This window comes from Garra rufa, chromosome 2, assembly GCF_049309525.1.
Source record: "Garra rufa chromosome 2, GarRuf1.0, whole genome shotgun sequence".
Taxonomy (NCBI): domain Eukaryota; kingdom Metazoa; phylum Chordata; class Actinopteri; order Cypriniformes; family Cyprinidae; genus Garra; species Garra rufa.
The window spans coordinates 47063343-47082528 of NC_133362.1; the positions used below are offsets into that span (position 1 = coordinate 47063343).

At 37.6% G+C, this 19186-nt stretch overlaps 1 pseudogene; it reads right to left on the reverse strand.

Moving 5' to 3' along the window:
* LOC141325965 (uncharacterized) overlaps positions 1-18145 on the reverse strand; it is a 32669-nt pseudogene extending 14524 nt beyond the window's left edge.
* Positions 18146-19186: the final 1041 nt, after the last annotated feature.

Here is a 19186-nt window from a genome sequence, read left to right on the forward strand (position 1 = left end):
AGCAGAGCCTGAAAGCGGAGCTTCTGGAGAAGGGAGGCTTCAGCAGAAAGACTCTCTAAAGCGAGAGGAGGCCTACGACGCTCTCCCTAGGGAAACTCTTCAGAGTGGAGGCCTCAAGTGAAACGCTCTAGGCGAGGGGAGGCCTGACTACACTCGACGCTCAAGAAAATGGCAGATACTCACAGTAGAGCAAATAATGAAAAATTTGCATTTATCACCTAGCTCTGTGTAGTGGAGGCTCCGAGACTGCATCTCTAAGGAGAGAAGCCTACAACACTAGTTTTTGGTGAGTGAAAGACTGCACTCCCCCCAAAAATAGTCAGCGAGGCACCCATGGGCCTGCTAGCTGCTATAACTGTGAGAGTGAAGGTCTCAGTACTGTTGGCTGTGACAGAGGGGAGACCTATTACACTGTGCTTATCAAAGGAGTTGAAAAAACTTAAGGGTTTTGGAACCAACTCGAAAATGGGCACGGAGGATTACCCTGCGTGGTCCAACCCGTGAAGGATTTAAAGAAGGACCCTGCCTTTACGGGAGGGATCCTTACCATAAGTATGGATTTTAATGAAGTGCCTAGTAGTGCACTTACCACTCATGTGGATTTTAGGGAATGCTCAAAACAACTTGCGTGAGTAGACACCACTAACGTGGTTTTGAGGAGGTGCTCTAAACATTTCGCGAGGAAGACACCTGTGTCATTCCCGGGCGATAGCAGAACCCGGAAGCGGAGCTTTCAGTGAGGGAGGCTTTGATAGTTACAAGCTCTCTCGAGCGTAACAAGCCTGACGACGCTCAGCTGAGGAAGCTCTATCGAGTGGAGGCCTTGGTATACACACCCTCTCGAGGAAGGGAGGCCTAACTACACTCAACGCTTGTAGTGACAGGTCCACGAAAAGGGCTCATATACAGAAAGTAGAGCTGCAATATTGTGTTTTCGGCCTGCATTTCTGGAGAGTGGAGGCTTAACAGAAATACCTCACACAGAGGGAGCCTGGCGACACTCAACCCAGTAAAAAGCTCTCATGAATGGAGGTCTAAGAATGACCTGGCTACATTCAACACTAAGAAGTATTATCTTTATATGTCTCTCTTTATAGAGGACTTCACAGAGAGGTGGCCTTCTAGGCCTGCTACACTCAATTCTGGCGGATTGGGTTTTAGTCACAATACCAGAAAATAATTTAGCGAGGCCCAGAATGGGGCCTAACAGCCAAATATATAAGATTTCTACTTCAAAGCGGGGCTTTTTAAAGAGAGCGGAGGCTTCAGTAAAACATCTCTCTCTCAGAGAGGGAGCCTTGACGACGCTCTGTTCACCCTAACACACAAACTCCTAGGAGTGGAGGTCTCACATATGTGTATATGAATACACAGGGAAGGTACCTGACTACACTCATGCAAAAAGAGTATTACTCTTAGCAGGGTTTGAGCGAGCGGAGGCTTCAGCAGAGCGATTTATTTTTTTTTCGCTTGAAGCAGCTTAACAACGCTCAAGAGGGTTTTTTATTACATATTCTCGTATGTATATGTATGTTGGATCATGTCTATACCAAGCTTACTCTAGCGGAGGTTTCAAACCTGACAACGCTTAACCCAAGAGGGGATTTCTACGAGTGGAGGTCTCTACACACTGTTTTCTTTTATAAAACGAGGGGAGACCTGGCTACACTCGGCACTTGGTGGCAGTAGAACTCAAGAGGAGCTCGAAAACTGCAATAACAATCACCCAAGCGGAGCTGGTAGACAAAAGAAAACATACACATACACACTTGAATATTTTATTAAAGTGTCTTTACTGTTCACATACCGGGCCAACAGATTGAGTATCAATCTCATCATCGGCCCAGCCCCAGAGTCTTTGGCGAGGGGGAAAAAGGAGCGGCAGGTAGCCGAACGGACGTGAGGGGAACCGGAGAGGAGACTCTAGGTACCCGATCCAGGCCTGCCGCCACGCCGGCGCTGGATCGTCTCCCTTAGATCCCCTCTCCTATGCCGTGCATCACGCCTCCTCTGGGACCGACTCCTCCCGGGGGGAGGGCCCCGAGTGGCCACACTGGCAGCCTGGCCTCGTCTCTGGCCCTTGGACCAGGACGGGCCTGGTTTTCCCCGGTGTTCAGGTGGGGGCGTGGACCGGCGAGGGATGCATGATTTAAAAGCCGCCGAGCGCGCCTTCGCCTCTCTGAACTTCTCGACCACCGCCTCGACGGATGTGCCGAACAATTCAGATGGCGAAACCGGCGCATCGAGGAGAAAGCGTTTCTCTTTCTCCCCGATGTCCGCCAGGTTCACCCACAGATGTCTCTCCGTGGTGTGGCGCAGCTCAGCCACCTCCTCCGGGGAAAGCCCCAGACCTCGGTCCAGATCTTTCAGTAGATCAGCCTGGTACGCCTGCAACACTGCCACCGTGTGCAGAGCAGCACCAGCCTGACCCACTGCCGCATATGCCCTGCCTTTCAACCGAGATGTTTCTCTCAAAGGCTTGGATGGCAGGGTCGGAGCCTTCAGGGTTGATGTCCCTCCCGCTGAGAGATCATTCGCAAACGTCTGCTCAACGAGAGGCATCGACACATATCCGCGCCCATGCATTCCCTCGACATCAGCATAATTCACATGCTGATGCCTGTGAATGCAGGCTGAATATGGCCTGTCCCATTCCTTCTCGATCTCTTATGCAGATCAGGAAGGAATGGGAGGCTCACGGGAGTTGGCTTGTTATGGCCGGGAAGAAGCCACTCGTCTAGTCTACCTCGGGCGGCCTCTTCCCCGGCGGGCTTCCACTGAAGGGGTAGCCGCGCGGTCCATAACAGACATCAACTCTTCATATGCGGGGCAGGCAGGCTGCATGGGCTCAGAGAGCTCATCTTGTTCCATTTCAGCCTCCTGCTCGCCCTGGCTTGAAGCCAAAAGAGCACTCGCTGCAGGATCGGAAGATGTGAGAGACAGCACATCTTCCGCTAGCAGCGCGTTCTCGTCTCCGGCTGATGTGCGCGAGAGATTAAACCCTCTCTCAAACTCGTCAGCCAGCTCCACCTGTGATCCCCGCGATCTCAGCCGCCGGGCAGCCTCAGCCGCCGCGGGACCCGAGCCGCGTGGGGCGGATGGATGTCCCAATTCCCTAGACAAAAGAGACAAACGAGAACGGAGTTTCTTCAAAGTGAAACTCTCACAATGAACGCGCTCCGCTCCTTCTAGAGCAGAGTGCGCGTGCTCTACACCTAAACACACCAAACAGAGGTCGTGTGCATCATCAGGTGTCAGATTTCTCTGACACGGATCCGCACACTTCCTAAACAGTTTCTCTCTAGGCATCGCTGTACTCACTCGTTTAGAACAGAGGACTCTGAAGACAAAAAGATGGTAATGTGCTCTCAGGCACCTGCTTTTATACTAGCAGGCGCCTGTTGATGATGTCATAGGCTGGCACCGGCCAGTGTCAAGTTCACTGTCGTTGTTCTATAGCTTGTTTCAGAACCGGTCATGCTGAAGGCAGTTCCCATAGTGTCCACCAGGACGCAGCGTAGAGTTCCCTCCGGAAGGGAACATTGTGATTTATGGTTGGGAGGAGAAACTAACAGTCCCCTGAGTTAGGACAATGTTTTAATTGGTCAAGACACCATTTGGGATGTGTCCAAAAGCTGAGTTTAAAAACTCAGGACACCATCAAATCTCTCTTTTTCCTCTTTCACTCCTACTCCGCGTTCCGATGCTGTTAGCGTTCTTCTTGAACGCTCCCTGGCCTGCATGCCAGCATGCCAAGTGCTCCTCTAAAGGAAACATGAGGAGATCATTACACTTCTGTCTTTTACTTTAATTCTTTTATTTCTTTCCGTTGAGAGTTTCGTGTTCTAGTTAAGTTTTGTGCAAGCCACGACCGACCTAAACGTCTTCGCTGACCTCAACTTTAACAGCGCACAACTCGCATCCTCAAGCCAACGCCCAAGACGTCATGTCCAGCGACAACCGAACTCCCATCCAATCAGCAACCCCGCGAAACCCCTTTTGGAACGACGCACGAAAGGAATCCCCTCGATACAAAGGCAACGCAAGTACAACCTCCAGATTCTCACTGAACTGGTGCATGTGATATAAAGTTTAATAACCTCTTTGAGAGACTCAATACGAGGGTTAATTAAGTGATTGATGGTTGTTCAGGTCTAAGCAATTGCACATATTGCTATAAACTTGGGACTTCATATTTTCATTCCTTTAAACTCATTCTTTCCTCACTTTCTCTTTCTGCAACCTGTGTGAATGCGTGTGTTTATGTTAGATTAGTTTGTATGTGTTAGGTTTATCCAATAAAATCATATTTTTATTAGAAAAGATAAGTATCTTGTGTTTTGTGCTTACAAGTTAATGTCTTAAACTGCAGATTTTGCTACTGTGCTAATAGTGTTTCACTATATTCTGGATAGTAATATCCATTGCAGAGTTTCTGTTACACGGCTTGTTTAACCTTTTCACACGTGAGTTTAAAATATTCTATCTAACCCCAAAGAGTGAGTTTTTTTTTAGGCGACCGTTATTTTAGAATGTTGGCATTACTGTTTCCATGGCGACGCGTCATGTGACACACCGCAGCCACAATAGCACTGTAAGACACATGGATCGCTTTTATTTCGTTTTCCCTTTTTTATCATTAATATTTACAAGCATGCTCGCTATATTATGAAATATCTGATATTCCGATTTCGAAATATGTGCAAGTAAATTTATTTAAAAGTCCAAACACTTTTATTATGACCGTGTTAGTTATTCTATACCGGGTGATGGGCGCCGCCATGTTTGTTCGCGCTGAATCCGAGCTGTGGAATTTAACACACGCAAATGCATCCTCTCCTCCCGAAAGACATTAAAGTAAGTCTCTGGTGAGCTGGGAGAAGAGGAGAGTGAACTTTAGAGTTACCTACATAATCTGTATATGATATCAATAAAATATGTTGTCAGAATATATTTGTAGGATCATTATTGCCGCTTCCATAGACATCAGTGTGTATTTTACAAACTATAAATGCATGGTTTTGCTAGTACTTATGTGTATTTAAATATCTGAAACCTAAAATAAGCATTATATGGTTGAAAACACTTAATAGTTGTGATAATATGACAAGCACTCAGCGCGTCGGATCTGGCTCAGAGCCAGCAAAAGCGCCAAAACAGATTTGAATTCAGCAGCTGATGACGTGATGCGGCGAACGTTCGAATCACACCGGTGTGATCGTACGCTCCAGGGATCAGCCAAGACAAATCACACCGGTGTGATCGTACGTTCTAAAGGGTTAATGAATCATGGGTCGACTCTGAACAGCCGTAAAACAGCGATTCTGTTCAAATTCCCTATTGAATCATCTTTGATTCCCTTTGAACTAAATTATATCCCAGCTAACAAATTTTTGTTCTGGGAACGTTTTGCTAACGTTATTTGGAATGTTCCAAAAACGTGGAAATGTCCAGTTTGTTTAATGTTACTAGAACGTGATTTAATGGTTAGCATAACATTCCTACAACGTTTTTGCAACCTAAATTTCACTAAAAATATAACGTTCTATGAACGTTTATTTGGAACATTCCAAGAACGTTAAAATGTCCAGTTTGCTTAACGTTACTAGAACGTTATTTTATGGTTAGCGTAACGTTCCTACAACGTTCTAGCAACCTAAATTTAATTAAAAATATAACGTTCTATTAACGTTTATTTGGAACATTCCAAGAACGTTAAAATGTCCAGTTTGCTTAACGTTACTAGAACGTTATTTTATGGTTAGCATAACGTTCCTACAATGTTCCAGCAACCTAATTTTCACTAAAAATGTAACGTTCTATTAACGTTTATTTGGAACATTCCAAGAACGTTAAAATGTCCAGTTTGCTTAACGTTACTAGAACGTTATTTTATGGTTAGCATAACGTTCCTACAACGTTCTAGCAACCTAAATTTAATTAAAAATATAACGTTCTATTAACGTTTATTTGGAACATTCCAAGAACTTTAAAATGTCCAGTTTGCTTAACGTTACTAGAACGTTATTTTATAGTTAGCATAACGTTCCTACAATGTTCCAGCAACCTAAATTTCACTAAAAATGTAACGTTCTATTAACGTTTATTTTGAACATTCCAAGAACGTTAAAATGTCCAGTTTGCTTAACGTTACTAGAACGTTATTTTATGGTTAGCATAACGTTCCTACAACGTTCCAGCAACCTAAATTTCACTAAAAAAGTAACGTTCTATTAACGTTTATTTGGAACATTCCAAGAACGTTAAAATGTCCAGTTTGCTTAACGTTACTAGAACGTTATTTTATGGTTAGCATAACGTTCCTACAACGTTCCAGCAACCTAAATTTCACTAAAAATGTAACGTTCTATTAACGTTTATTTGGAACATTCCAAGAACGTTAAAATGTCCAGTTTGCTTAACGTTACCAGAACGTTATTTTATGGTTAGCATAACGTTCCTACAACGTTCTAGCAACCTAAATGTAATTAAAATATAACATTCTATGAACGTTTATTTGGAACATTCCAAGAACGTTAAAATGTCCTGTTTGCTTAACGTTACTAGAACGTTATTTTATGGTTAGCATAACATTCCTACAACGTTCTAGCAACCTAAATGTAATTAACATATAACATCCTATGAACGTTTATTTTATGGTTAGCATAACGTTCCTACAACGTTCTAGCAACCTAAATGTAATTAAAATATAACATTCTATGAACGTTTATTTGGAACATTCCAAGAACGTTAAAATGTCCAGTTTGCTTAATGTTACTAAAACGTTATTTTATGGTTAGCATAACATTCCTACAACGTTCTTGCAACCTAAATTTCATTAAAAATATAACATTCTATGAACATTTATTTGAAACATTCCAGGAACGTTAAAATGTCCAGTTTGCTGTTAGCATAACATTCCTACATTACTTCCACCTACATTTTATTAAAAATACAAAGTTCTAAAAACAATTATTTGGAACTTTACAAAGTATAGTTTAATAAAATGTTATTTTAAGATTAGCAGTGTTGCAACATCATCTTTCAACATCATTATTACAACATTCCAAATACAAGCACATTGCATGCATTTCAGGTATTTAAATTATTAAAGATGCACACTTTCAAAAAAACTCATTAACAGATTGAACAGATTAGTGAAAATTGCAGATCATGTAAAAAAGTTTTACATTTAGTTTAATATTCATGACAAGGACAACATCACAGGTAAATGTAAACTATCATATTAACATTTAATCAGTAAGAACTTCTGAATTTTGTGTGGGTTTTAAAAAACTAGTACTGCAGGAACTGTGGTCCATGGCCTGTCTCTTCAAACTCCATCTGTAAAGTAAACAGATTGGCTGATGTTACAAACTGTGTTATTACAAATTAGTAATTAGTGTGGCTATGCAAAACAATTTATTAGGATCTGTGCTGCAAGTTCTAAAAAATTAAATCATTCAAAAGTCAAAGCCAGTTTACAAAAAAAGTTATACAATAGGATGGTTCAAGAAAACATTGTAAAAGAGTACACCCCAAAATGAAAACTCAGAAAAAAAGGTAAATGCTGTAGATGCCAAACTCATTTGAGTTTATACTCATTTGACTTGGCATACACTACTTTTAAAGACAACAGCAGCATTAAGAAAAACATCTTCTGAAGCATCATGAAATTATATATATATAAAAAAAATAAGCATTCAAATAATACATTTTCATCACATAATTTTTAAAAACTATATTTAAGTCATCTTAAATCAGGGGTGGGGAATGCTGGAGGGCCACTCTCCTGCAGAGTTTAGCTCCAATCCTAATCAAACACACTTAAAAAAGCTAATCAAGGTCTTCCGAATTACTAGGGCTACAGTCAGGTGAGGTGTGTTTTTTCTCTCTCTAAGTTTGGAGATAAACTCTGCAGGAGTGTGGCCCTCCAGGATCAACGTTCCCCATCCCTAGCTTAAACTAACAATTTATTCATCTTGATTTGTATACACATGCATACGACTGAAATATAGTCATAATAGGGAAGTTAAGTCAAATGCAGTTTCCATTTTACACCAATTTTAAACAGGAAAAAACACTCAAAATATTAACTTTTAGAAGTTATCAATAAAGTTAACAAATAACAAATGTTGCCTTGTAACATGTAATTGGCTGATAAACTATCACATGACCTTAATCAGGGTAGCAAATTCAGAGATAAAACATTTGAAAATGAAAAAAAAAAATGCTACATGGATTAATATATATATATATATATATATATATATATATATATATATATTAGGGCCGGGACTTTAACGCGTTAATTTAGAATTAATTACACAAAAATAACGCGTTAATTTTTTCACGCATTTTAATCGCACTTAGTTTTGCACAGCGGAACGTTTCTCACTGGATGAGACTCGGCAGACCGATTATACTGGAGCACCAATTAGCGTTCATACGTCTCTCTGTATGGCTCTGGTTCAGACCATAGACAAGCTGCGTCCGTCCTAAATAGTGTTGTATGTCCCAAATCGTAGTATGTTTAAAAAGTATTCCAAAGATTCCCTGATGGTCTACTACTTAACGATCAATGCACACTGTCTAACGGTTAATATTGCCCACAACACACTGCGCCGTGAACGAGGATTCGATTAGAACTACAAACACGCATAAAAAGTGTTAAAAAACTACAAACATGGAGGATATGCGCGACCAACGGACAGGTAGAGAAAGGGGTTTGAGTGATAAATAATCAGTGTGTAACCTGATAAAAAATATTTTTTAAATGTTATCCGCGTTATATTCCATGTGCAGCAACATTTATAATGATAGGTTTGGTCATTAACGTTTAAATGCATAATTAAGCAAACACAAGAGCAGAGTTCTCGGCATGAAAGACTCGTTAAAGAACGTGCCTCTTAATTTCTCTCTAATACGGTAGGAAATTAAATTAAATGATGGGACCGCTTTGGTTGGCCCTGTGGATAGGAATTTTTTTTTTACAAAAAACGAATGGATGGAAGCGTCAAAAAGAGCATGGTTGTGTGCAAGCTATGGAACAAGGAATTCGCATATCACTGTAGCACATCGAGCCTATTGCTACACTTAATGGCAATATTGCACTGGTCTGTTGGACTTTGGTTGAACAAAAATAAATAATTTTTTTTTTGTTTAAGCTTATGTATTCAGTCATTATTCAATGGTATACTAAAAATCCATATGAAAAAACTTACTTCTCACTGTTCTCAGGTCAAATATTTATATGCGATTAAAATGCGATTAATTTCGATTAATTAATTACAAAGCCTCTAATTAATTAGATTAATTTTTTTAATCGAGTCCCGGCCCTAATATATATATATATATATATGTATATTAGAGGTGGGCCGTTATCGGCGTTAACGTGCTGCGTTAACGTGAGACTCTTATCGGGCGATAAAAAAAATATCGCTGTTAATCTATTCTCAAAGTTGGGTTGGGCGCTGGGTCTAAACTACGTAAGCTGTGATGACCTTCACCTTGATAGTTTAGCGCGGATGTCTACCTAGCCGAATTGAGTGTATGATGATCCGTGATCCGTACGGACCAAACTGGTTCGGCACGCATGTGATTCGCGGATTAACTGTTAAATTTAACCATCATAGAGTAAAAGTTTATAATTGGCACATGTTTTGTCTTGCCAATTTACCAATTCAAACAATTTAAAAAGGGAACACGCACGCCGACGCACACACCTGAAGAGAGCACGCGCACAGAGAGAGAGAGAGAGAGAGAGAGAGAGAGAGAGAGAGAGAGAGAGAGGCGCGATTCACACAGATTGATTCCTCTTTAACTTCTTTTTGAACGGAAACACACATACAAAGTCATATCTTAATACCCGTTTTGGTGTTCTGGTAAACACAGTCGGTTATGTCTTCAGTGAACCGAAACAGCTGAGAAAAAGATGCATGCCAGTAGTCGGTACATGCATTATGCCTTAAAGAGACAGCATCCTATAAATACCTGCATTGAGAAGCACTAGTTATTTACAATTAATTCCGCACCTGAATTCTAGGGTTATTGATTTTATTAGTAACTTTATGTTGTATTCATTTACACTTGATATTTGTGTAATTGTTCTTGTTTTGTTACTGACTTTATTAGTTCAGCTAGTAGTGTTTGCTGTGGATTAGAAGTAGCCTATTTAAAGTAAGCATTCAGTAATTAGTAAAAAACAAACTTTTTTGTTTTGTTTGTTTTTTGCTGATCCGAAAAATGATCCGATCCGTGACTCCAAATCCATGATGTGATCCGAATCGTGAGTTTTGTGATCCGTTGCACCACTAATATCCATGCCCTTGCGCATCTGTGTATTAATCTGCAACGCGCACGTCGCGCAGCCTTTTACTCAGAAGTAGGCTACATGCAGTGTGAAAATAGTTGGTTACACAAGTTTGTATAGTTAATTGTGCAATTGTCAAGCAGTTTGTGATGCATTTTGGAAACAGGAGATGGGCCCCTGGTCTAATGCGCCACCTGGCTTAAGAAACCCGTTCTCAAAGACTTACTTTTAGTCATTATTTGGTTAGCACACATATTCTGAATGCCTTCAGCAGAATTCAAATTAGCCATTTTAATCTAGATTAATTCCAAAATTAATCTAGATTAATCTAGATTTAAAAAAATAATCATATATATATATATATATATATATATATATATATATATATATATTTTTTTTTTTTAATCTCCAGGGTCAAAAAGAAAAGAGGAAAAAAGGAAGGGGAAGTTATTTATAAATTGTTAGCTAATCCTTTAAATTGTACCAGTATTCTGAAACAAGACAAATAACAGATAATATATGTAGCTATAAAACTACAATACAAAGTTATTTACACAATTACAAATGAAAACACGGTAACACTTACAATAAGGTTCATTAGTTAACATTAGTTAACCACATTAGTTAACATGAACTAATAATGAACTGCACTTATTCAGCATTTATTAATCTTTGTTAATGTTAATTTCATCATTTACTCATGCATTATTAAAATTGTGTTAACATTAGTTAATGCAGTATGAACTAACATGAACAAACAATGAAAAACTGTATTTCCGTTAACTAACGTTAATGAAGATTAGTAAATACAGTAACAAATGTATTGCTCATGGTTAGTTCATGTTAGTTAATACATTAACTAATGTTTAACTAATGAACCTTATTGTAGAAAACACATTATAAATAGCATTTATTATAAATGACAAATAATTATCTAGCCAAAATGAATTTACTTAAAACAAGTGAAACACACATCTCTCATTGAGCACAAATACATATGTTTTAATATTTGCGTTGTAACACTTGTTTGTTAAACTATTATTTATTATGTAGACAAGGCTTTATAGTTCACTCATGTTCCAGTATTCTTGTAAAACATAAAAATGTCGGTGCTCACACGTACAGACATAGATTGTACAATTGTCCATTAAAATGAAACAATGCCTGAAAGTATCAAGTATACCTAATAAGACCTTAATGATAATGTGTTATTTAAACAAAACATTTTGTGTAGAACCATTTATATTATTACTTGTGTCATGATTCTGGGGTGTGACTCACCCTTGACTCCCGATGGGGAGCATACTTCAAGGTGTCTGCAATGAACTCTTCTAACACCTTAACTGGCACTTTTGGCAAGCCTCTAAAAAGGACGTTTGGCATAATTTAAGAAACATGGAAGTAACAAGCATTTTCTTTTAAAAGTGACATTTCTTCATGAAGTCGTGGTTTAGTAAAAACTTTACAAATTTGGGGAAAAATTATGTGGACCTCAAAGAAAAATATCTATTTCATGACCCCCTTTCTATGAAGCCCCTATTTATAAATCATTATAAGGGTATTTCTAAGGCATTTATAATGAATGCATAACGCATTGTTATAAAAAAAAAACACCTTATAATATGTTATATCATCTCATGAATAATCAAAAACAATTGTAATACATTATAATATTTGAGTATTTGAGGTTATAACTTTCACGATTATGATTATTTATAACACACAATGGACATCATATTAAACCTACTTAATTTATAATGGACTATATCATATTACATTTATTTTTTACATTATATTACATTTTATTTTGATGGTCCCCTTAGTCTTATTAACTATAAGCTGAAACTTTCCAACTGCATGTCAACTAACAATTAGAGTATTAGTAGACTTAGGCTAAGGTTGGGCTATAGGTAGAAGGTTCACGTACTTGCAACGTTACTTATAATATAATAGTTTACCTTTTGGAGAAACATTAAAATACAGTGTTAGCATATATTTAGTATACTACTAATAATGATTACTGCTAGCGGACATGGAGTTGCAGAGTTACTTATCAAAAGCTGTCTAAAAGGTACCATCAAAATAATCAAACTGATAATACAAATGTGTCATATTACACATTCATCTGATCTGATGCCTGATCTTAGGGTTTTTTGGGAAATATTATTATAATTACTTATAAGTGGTCTTTGTATGCTTTAAGTAAAGTGAAATGAGTAACATGGCAAGATATGAGACTTATAATACGTTATAACTATGAGCAGGTAATCATACTCTTAAAAGCTATAACCACAAATAAGTAAAAATTATAATCTTATGAATACTCATGAGATGATATAACATTATAAGGTTTTTTAAAATGCATTATGCATTCATTATATTGCCTTAAGAATAACATTATAATTTGTTATAAATACGGGCTTCGTTGAAATACCGAAATATTTCTTAAAACAAGAGGTGATGCTTGGTCTGAGTAATGTCTTTGTGTCAATTATGTCAGTTAGAAATGTAATACTTACGAATGATCACGCCGCAATGTCCAGCTCTTCCCCCGTTCCTTCCTTTAATGCGGTACTGACACTGTTCCAACACCATCCGGATGGCATCTCAGGTGTTTTGCCTCCAAGGAGGCTTAGGTGATAAACCTACAAAAATATAATATAATGTATATACAGTGGTGGCCAAATTATTAGAACGCAAGTATTTTCAGCAGATAATTGATTTTAATTTGGTTTATAAGTCAGTAATTTCTATTTTTTGCTGTAGTGTGTCCGTTGGAAATATCGGTTTACATTAGTAATTGTAATAGTCCAGTGAGTCTGACAAAAGTCAGTGCTCCACACAAAGATCTGATCTCGTCATCATTGGGTCTGTCTGACTGACAAAAAGAAACAAAACAAACTGAGACAGACTAAATCCAGAACTGGATTCTGAAGAATCCTACCTGCAAAGCTACCTGGAAAACTAGACAAGTGCACCTAGGGCAAAAGCTGCTTTAAAATCAAAGGATAGTCACACCAAATGTTGATTAAATTTAGTTAATAGAAGTTCAGTGATAAAGAAGATCTATTTATGACATTATTTTTGACAGCATCCTCATTTTACAACATTTTCACACAAGTGTCTAAAACTTTTAACAGTACTGTAGCTTTGCAGATAGGTCTCTTGAAGCATTCCTGTCAAACTTAACTCAATGCAAAACGTCCCTCCGGTGGAACGTTGGAACACTAAGGGGTTAAAGACTTTGCCGCAGATCTTCTGGATTTAATCTGTCTCCGTTCGTTCTGTTTCTTCATGTCATTCCAGACAAACTGGATGATGATAAGATCAGATCTGTGTCTGTGGAGCAAACAAAAATCTCATTGGACTTTTACAATTAATGGCAAAATGAATGTTTGGAAATGTAAACTGATATTTCAAGCTGACACAGATAGAAATAACTGATTTAAAACCATCATTTGGTTTCATCTGGTTACAACTATTCTAGTAATGTTGGCCACCACTTTATAATGTATAGCAGTTATAAGACAAGATTGTTGTACAATAACAGATGAGCGACAGCTTTAGTGATTATAAAGGAAGTGTTCTCACTGTCTAGGCTATAAATTTACTATAAACTATAAAATTAGTTTATAGTATAGTATATAAAATTACTATAAAATTACAGTGATTGACATAACCATAACAATTAACAAAATTTAGACACACAAAAGAAATACATTTAAATGGAAAAAACGTTTACATATGTAATTTTGATCATCAAAGATGAGTTTCAAGTAATAGAATTGGTGACTGCAAGGAAAGTAACATTTAGACAGAAGCAGGATTATTATGCTGCTGTCACTGAAACCTAAAGCACAGATAACTGACAAACTTTGGTTTTCAACAACTGTTTAGGTAAGACAAACCTGACTTAATTTACATGATTACACTATTAATGAGCCTTTTAATACAATTTTGAGTGTATTTGAAATTAAAATGGAATAACTGAACCACAAAAGAGATAACATTTTGGTTGCACGTTTTAAGGCCTGTGTCGTTCACTAAGACCTTTATTAAAAATTATTAGATTGAATAATTATGCCTATTTTTAGCATCATGCAAGTCCTGCTCCTAATTGTATTAAGGCATGCATATATTTTCAAAATGAACTGAACTTACCGGTAACCGACCAAACTCCCGCAAAGGACCCTCTCAGGAAAGCAGTGTCCACAACCAGTTTAATGTTAGGACGACACTACTGGGCGGGAACATTAGAAATCAATTGGAACATACAAAATTATAATTTGCAAGATTAAAAATGTCTTAAAATTAATTAAAATATATTTTTTACCTCAAAACAATCCCTCAGTATTACACCAATTTATTGTCAATACTATAGTAATACTATAATACTAAAAAAATTGGTCAGATATACATTATATGGTGACTAAATATGCTATTTTAAATAATGGTAATTAAACAAAGCTAACACTTAACATTAAATACGAAAATAAATCACTGGCACTTACCGTTTCTTGTGATGTGTGTGTTCAAAGTTGTTTTGTGCGTCCGTGAATGACGACGATCAAATGCTGACTTTCATCACAATTTAAATACACACAATAAATCGACTATGACTACGTTTACATGGGCAAGAATAATGCGATTATTTCCAATAATCAGAGTAAGGACTTAATCGCATTATGATGTTTACATGTCAAGAGCAAAGTTCTTCACTCCGGTTTACATGGAATTTCCATTATTCCTATTATTCCTATTGTCCGTCAATGAATTGCATTATGTTCATATCGCGCAAAGTCCAGTTTCCTAAGCTCCCTAAAAGTGTGTCGCCTTCTTCGCCGTCGTCGTCTCTAATCTACAGACAGGCGCCAGAATATTTTCTCTAACGGGGCTAACGGGGGCTAGTCCAATATGTGGGGGTGCTAAGAAAATAATCGATATTCGTGACGTAAAAGTTACTTAATGAAGAAATTGTGTCTTTTTTCTTTTTAAAGAAAAGCAGCTCTGGTAGCCTACACACCATATTTAACAGAAGTAGCCTATAATTAAAATTTTATTTAAAACAGCCTTTTAAATTATATTTAAAACTGACACGAACGAAAAAAATAGACACAAACTTAAAACAAGCCCTGCATTCCAGCCCGAGCCCGACGGGCAGCAGTGAGCGCGCCTTCAGCGCATTTTTTTTTTTTTTAGGAGTTCCACAAATCCGCAATCAAGAGCACATGAAAGGCTAACGCATTTGCCTCACGATTGCCTAAAGATACCCGTTCCTGAAGAAGAGAGCCCATTCCATTTTTTTTATTTATCAATTTGTTGGTATTGTTTGTGAGGGCACGCAAATATACATAAATCCTTTACAGTTACGAATAACAGCTATTACTCTTACCTTTACGTGCAAAAAAAGTCAGCGTATTTTAAGATGTTTGCAATGCAAGTGATCACGCTTGCTCCTTCATGTCCAGTAAAGCGCGCGTTAGCCTCCACTCTCCGCACAGACGATAGAATATATGTCTAACAGCGCACATACAGGTTAAACGTTTAAAACTAACATTTTGATATGCTTGAACTCTTTAATATCTATTGATTTTATTTTAGGCAAGTCGTGATGATTTAAGAAAGCTAAATTGATCAAGCATATGAACTTACCATCCGCTGCTGGTCGCTTCTTTAAAAAAAAAAAAACTTAGCCTATATTTAACGAAAAAAATGCTTTAAATTTTTTTCTAAATTAACTAAAAAAAAAAACCTGAAACGAAATATAATTACATTGTCATTTGGCCTATATACAAAACTGAACTATTTTAATAGCTAAAAAAATGGTAGTATAAGCTGTTTTGGGAGAAGTGGCCAAAAAGACGATCTTGGGTCGGAGTCTGGCCAGTCTCTTACCAAGAATTATGCCAAGAGCTGGGCTAGATTTTAGGCCTATTCAGGGCTCTATACACAAAGCAACGAAAAAAACTGTTACATGCAAAGGAAAGACTTCAAAGCTGGACAGCACCATGCGCTCCGTGAGACTGGGTTGTGCGCTCAACATTAACACAATTCATATGAATGCGTAATTCAACTGTGTATACTTTACACTTATATAAAAAATTAAATGAACGTCAATCTTAGTGATGATGTAATGGATTAAATGTAGCCTAATGCACGAAACTGCGCTCACATGACGCGTGTGTAAGGATATTGTGACAAACAGCACGAGACAGCAGTACTCCTCTATCTCAGCTGGTTGGGGGGCTAAACCGAGATATTCAAAATTCTAACGGGGCTATAGCCCCCTAGCCCCTTTGTAGAGCAGTCCCTGTCTGCAAGTGCGTGGCTCGTCATTCGTGTAAGTCAGGAGCGCGTGCGCACTCTGGTCAAAGCGGCAATACTGCGATTAAGGTGTTTACATGCCGGTATACTTCGATTAAAATCGGCGTGCGCCACCTATGTTAATACGATTATGCTTGCTGCGATTATGAGCTTAATCGCATTATTATAATCGAAGTATTGCGTTTACATGGGGAAAAGTTTAATCGCAATATTGCCAAAATCTCATTATAATCGCATTAAGAGGGTCCATGTAAACGCACTCTATGTTGCACAGACACAGACATCATTCAAGAATCACCCCATAACTGATTGAAGTCATTGAACCGCGAATAAATGACCCTCACAAAATGGCGACCAGCTAAAGACTTGTTTCATGCTCATCACGCGTGTCCGTAAAGACGAATTAGTCCCGCCTTCTAAATGAATGAGCCAGTCGTTAATTAGGAAACTCATCACGTCACTGCAGCGGCCGTTAGAAGCTCCGGTTCCTATAGAAACAGGCAGTGTTTGAAGGCATTCACTAAATTCCAGGGGTTTCATTACCACGACGTAAAATGGGCGTTCCTGGTGCGTTGGGAAAACGCCCCTTTCAAAAAAAAAAAAAAAATTAAGAGAGGTCACCGATCATGCGCAGTAATGTTAATAGTTTTTTGCGCGGGCATTTCAAAACCTCGGATCAGCTCTGATGGACAATGGAGGAAAGCATACCTGCGATGGATAAGGAAGGACAAAACAGTCATACAGGTTAGTTTTATGTTTTAAAATCTTACATTTAAACGATTTCGAAAACAAATAGAAACGTGCAGTAACTGTCAATAACTTCTATTTACGAAAATTAATCATCATGGTTTACAACACCACAAGACCCCAGGGTTTTTGTACTCATAGTAACAAGAAAATACTGTTTGCGGTAAACTAACCATAGTTTAACCATGTTATTTGCAGAAAAAAACTGATTATACAAATGATAATTCATAATCAATCAATTAAATCATGGTTAACGTTACCACACTTTTACTTAAAAAATGTATTGGTATTTTTATATACAGTATATGCATCTTTCTCCAACCATATTAAGTGAATATAAGGAATTTAAAAAAAAATATATAGACGAAAGTATGAATAACCTCTTCAATATACCTTGTTTTTATCAGACTGGCTCCCATCAAATTTCAAAATATGTACATCAGGGTTCCTCAATTAGTTTTCACCGAGGGCCAAATTCCGCCAACAATACCAAGCCAAGGGCCACGACCATGTTATGACCAAAATGTTTGCTCTTATTTTTATTTTTATTATCATTATTATTATTGTTGCTGCTGCTGTTTTTGTTTTTATTGTTGCTTCTGTTAAAAGAGTTACATAAGATCAATATTCAGATTGTTTTCCCCCACAGTAGTCTGTTTTACTAAAATAATTATGAACATTTTTGTATTCTGATACAGAAAAATAAAGAACTTTGCCTTGTCGAATATTAAAACAAATGAACAAAAAAATCTGTACCTCCATGTCTGTCCAAGTTCTAGTGTAATTTAACTGTAATTCCCACCCTTGTCCAGTTGGTGGCGTGTGCGCTCCAGTGTGTCTGCAGACAGAGCACGGGATCCAAAACAAAAACGAAACTATCACGAATGTTTTGCTATGCGTTTGGGTTTGATTATCCACAGTAAACACAACAGCGATCTATTAAGAACCATTACAGAGCACCAAAACTGTATTTATTTCTTGGATTTTCTAATTAATTGAACAATATTTGAAATCTGAGACTTTGTTTCATAATAAAAAAAATACCACAGAACTATTATTACTTAGCACTATTAATAGTGTTCATTCATCAACTGAAAACAGCATAGACCAAAAGATCGATTGGGATTTAGGAATTGATATTGGTTGTAAAAAAATGAGAATTTTAAATTAAATGTAACACAAAAATAAATGCAATGAAATGTGTTATTATTATTAAAATATGAAAATTAAAATGACAGATAATAATAGATTATGACGGAATTTGTACGATTCTGTCTGTCAAAATGACGGACAATGTTAAAGTCTAACAACCTCTGGTCAAAGTCAACTGTTCAGTTATTAGATCTGTCAACATTAATATTTTTATACCTAGATTTCTTTGGGGATCAAACTGTATCACTGTGTCCCAATCAGAGGTGACGCGTTTTTTTTTTTTTTCTTCCTAACCATGTGCGACAGTGACAAGCGAAAGGGATTCTATTTTCGAAATGGTTTCAATTTTCTGCAACTTCACGGCTGGAACAACACACAAAAAACTATGACAGTGATAATCTCAGGCAATGATTATGTGCTTTATTTATTGTTAAATTGGTCTATGAGTTTGGATATTGCGTGACATTTTTAGCCATAATGAAAGCAACAACAGATAGTTTACATCAGATCTTGAAAATAAAGGAAGCATGTAAGCCTACATTAAAACTGCCAAAGAAGGTATGACAAAGAAGGTATCAGTCACTCAGTATGTAGTTTTAATAATGTAAAAGGGTTTATTTATCAGATTATAAACTTGTCCATTTCTTGGGA